Below are 4,216 nucleotides of genomic sequence, written 5' to 3' on the forward strand. Positions count from 1 at the left end.
TCACCTCAACAGTTAAGTGTCCGATCTCTGACCATTCCATACAAAACCGTGTGGAATTCACAAAAGAACTTTCTGTGTTGGGCCCTTATTCATTTCACAGTGTTCCTCAGCAAAATCAAAGTTCAGATTTCAAGCACAGCACCAAAATATTAGTGTAGTTTAAAATGTACATAAATAAAACTAATTATGTTTTAGCCTTGAGTCAAGAGTAACTCTCCAGGATGTGCAAAACATTTTCTTTTTTATTTAAAACCACATACGTCAGAGCTGGGAGACTATATTCACAGTTTCAAAATAAGTCTCACCAAGCAGCAAAAATACACATTTTTTATTTCCTTTTCTTATCAGTATCATGCATGCAGAATACTGACCTTGACAAATACGATCGCTGCAGACCCTCGTTCTTCTCACTTAGTGCTGCATGTGAGCACTTCAACAATCATGATGTTCTTCGTGTTTCACTGTTACAGTCATCACATTTGGGTTATCTGCTTGCAGTAGCCCTCAGTTGGCCTGATTAACAATGTCTTGGGTCCTGCGTCAGTTGCTGTCTCATCTTCCATGACGTCTGGTAGTCAGAGATATAAAACATGCAGCTGATGCCATTTTATCAGTCTTTCTTGCCGTGCGGTGCCCGAAGCAGAAGCAGTTCGCAAGTGCCAGTCAGCCGACTCCTGAAATTTTCATTTTTGAGTTTCAGAACCGAAGTCTTCAACTAAAGATAAGTACCCCATTGGGGAAACGTTTTCTTGCTCTTAACCAATGTCAATAATTGTATTTCTTGTGGAAAGCAAATACCTCATAAATATTTTCATTCTTACTGTATTCCTTGCCTAGGCCCTGACTACGATGTACCTCGCTGTCGGTTTTGTGCCTTATTTAAACAACGAACTATTCGTTGTCTGTATATTTTCGCTTCTAAATATTTTGGTATTCTGTTCAATTATCCAGATATGGCTTCGGTAAGCCACCCGACTACTGACATTCTGAAAAAACAAAAAGATAAAGACAGAGACAGGCCGTCTAGGTCCAGAGCTGCCGACGATGATTCTTCTAAGCTAGTTGCCAGTTCGCTGGTACTCAGTGAGGCACTTCGCAGCCCGATACCTGCTACTTCAGATTCGCAGGCATCTACTGAGACCCATTTGGAGTCCAGTATGCCGCGAGATGCTTCAATTGTGGAATCTGCGGATGTCTCTACCTTGGATGGGTCCAGAGCCGCTGAGCAGGCACCGGCTTCTGAGGGTGTATTCAGGCCTACTGACTTGCATATTAAACAGATGCCATCTTCTTCATCAAGGCCTAAAACTCAGTCCATGCCTAGAAAACCTATGCCCAGACCGCATGGTCAGGCCTCAATGCCTAAAAAACAAATGATAAGAATGGCTTAAGACCTTATTACTTTAATCGGGGGAAGTCAACCTTCCCCCTCTAAGAGACCTAGCACTGAATTAGGCTATGATTCTTCTGATCGGATTCTGAAATTTCTGTTTCTTCTGATGACCAGGATTTACCCTTATCTGTCTAAGAGGATTCTGATGCAGAGGATTTCCACTGGGAAAGCCACGATTACTCTGATTCTAAAAGGAGGCTTAGGGATTTCTTACTCCTGCCCCAACACAGGCCTTTAGCTGTCCTCCATGTACTGGGCATTGTTGATGATGCCTTTACAGAGTCTAGCTTGGCCACTGACTCCTTACCTCCTGCTTCCAGAAAACCAGATAGATATTGTAGGGTTCCTGACTCTCACAAGTTCCTTTTTAAAAATCCTACTGCGGATCCTGAGACCATTTCACTGGGAACCAAGGGTATAAAGGCTACAACTGCCAAAAATCCTACCCCCTCTGATAGAGCTTCCATGGCACTGGATAGATGAGGTAAGAAGGTATACACTTCTGCAACCTTGGCCATTAGGGCCTTAAATTGCCAGTTTCATATATTAGTATCAGCAGCACATTATTGGATTGCTTATACAGAAAATGATGTTGATTCCATACTGTGCTGAAAATAAAGATTTACAGGATTTAATGCATTCTGCTGAACAAGTTGGAAAACATACTTTGCAATGTGGTTTTGATTCACTAGAGGTGTCTTGCAGGGCTGCTGTTACTGGGTCTGTACTTAGAAAGCATGCTTGGCTTAAGGAGCAATCTTTGCCAGATTATGTTAAAGCTAAATTGTTGGATACTCCTTTAAACCAGGACCGCCTGTTTGGCAACAAAGCAGTAGCAGTACTTAAAAAGATGGAGGAAAAGGCTAAATCTATGCAAACTGTTAAAAATGCTGCAAGTGCAGCCTCCAAGATTTATTAGGCAATGGCCCTCTAAGAACCGGTCCTTTCCTGCTTCTTCCAGGCCCTCTCAGTCCAAACCCAGACCCAGCAGAACACTCAGGCTTCAGTCCCAAGGAACACACAGGAATAAGCAGTGGGGGGGCTCCCACTTCCAAAGCAGGGAGTAGTAAGACCCCCCCCCTTATGGTAAACTGTCTCAATGATTTAACTTTAAAACTTCCAAGCCCTTCTCAACTGACTGCTCCTTTAGGGGGAAAGACTGCTCTGCAGGCAAAAAACTGGGAACTTGTTACCCAGGACAAATGGGTTTTAAATATAGTTTCCCAGGGATACAGATTCCACTTCCACACTTTACCAACCCCAAACAGTTGGCCAGTTATACCCCTAAATCAGTGGACAGAGGCTCAAAAGCAAGTTCTCTGTCTCAAGTATATGGGGCTATTCAAACTGTCCCAGAAGAGGAAAGGGGACAAGGTTTCTACTCAAGACTTCTTCTGGTGCCCAGAAAAGACAACTCCTGGCATCCTATCCTGGATCTCTCTATCCTAAACACTGTTTTGGTGATCCCAAAATTCAAGATGCTAACTCTTCACCAGTTGCTCCCTATGCTAGGCAAGTATGCCTGGTTGGCAACACTGGATTTAAACAAAGCCTACCTACACATTCCAATCAAGGAATCTTGCAGAAGATACCTACACTTCAAAGCAGGCTTCATGCACTATCAGTTCTCTGCACTGCCCTTTGGCTTATCTACTGTGCCCAGGGTATTCACAAAGTGCCTAGTTCCAGTCATTGCATTTTGCAGGCAAAGAAATATTCAAATATACCCATACCTGGACGATTGTCTAATTCAGGCAGAAAGCCAGGGCATACTATTGAATCATCTGGCATTTGTACAAAAAGTGCTAACTTCTCTAGGGTACACCATAAACGAAAAGAAATCACATCTGGTACCGTGCCTGGTGAAAATGTATTCATAGGAGCAAGCTTGAACACAACTTCCCAGATGGCTTCCCTCACACCAGAGAAACAAGTTCATTTGACAGCTTACTTCAAACTTCTGGCCACAAAGACCCTGCTATCTGCAAGACAAATACTGCAAGCCTTGGGGTTCATGGCCTCCTGCATTCTTCTAATTCCATATGCAAGACTGCATATGAGGAAACTACAATGGTATCTAAAAAACCTATGGTGTCAACATTCTCAGGATCTAGAATCAATGATTCCTATCATACCTTGTCTACAGATAGAGATCTCTGGTGGGCAGAGGCCTGTCACCACAACAAGGGACTGCCATTTACTCTACCCCCTGCCGCCCAAACCCTAACAACAGACGTATCAGACTATGCATGGGGGGCTCAGTTGATGGGGTAGTGCATTCAGGGCAAATGGAACCAAAGTCAAATGCACCTGCATATCAATTAAAAAGAAATGTTAGTGGTACAGTATGCTCTGACAGCCTTCAAGGACCACATTCTTCCAGGACAATTATTGGTAAAGATGGACAGCACCACTGTTATGTGGTACATAAACAAGCAGGGGGGAACCCACTCATACCCTCTCTGCAGACTAGCTATGGCTCTGTGGAACACAGCCTTGAGCTACCAAGTGCACCTACAGGCTCAATCCCTGTCAGGAAAGCTAAATACACTGGCAGATGACCTAAGCAGAAATCTTATGGACCCACATGAGTGGAAACTGGAACCAAAGATATTCAACATGTTGAGAAACAAATGGGGGAGCCCAGAGATAGTTCTGGGGGGAGGCAAACAGGTCTATCAAGTGGACAAATTCTGCACAAGGACCCCCCCACAAACAAGCTTGGAAAGTGGATGCCTTGTCCTTCACCTGGAAAAACTATCAGTTTATGCCTTACCCCCTCTGCCTCTGCCTCTCCTCTCCAAGGTACTACTAAAGATCAAA

Source organism: Protopterus annectens, chromosome 12.part0 (assembly GCF_019279795.1).
Source record: "Protopterus annectens isolate FY-2018-M chromosome 12.part0, PAN1.0, whole genome shotgun sequence".
NCBI lineage: Eukaryota > Metazoa > Chordata > Ceratodontiformes > Protopteridae > Protopterus > Protopterus annectens.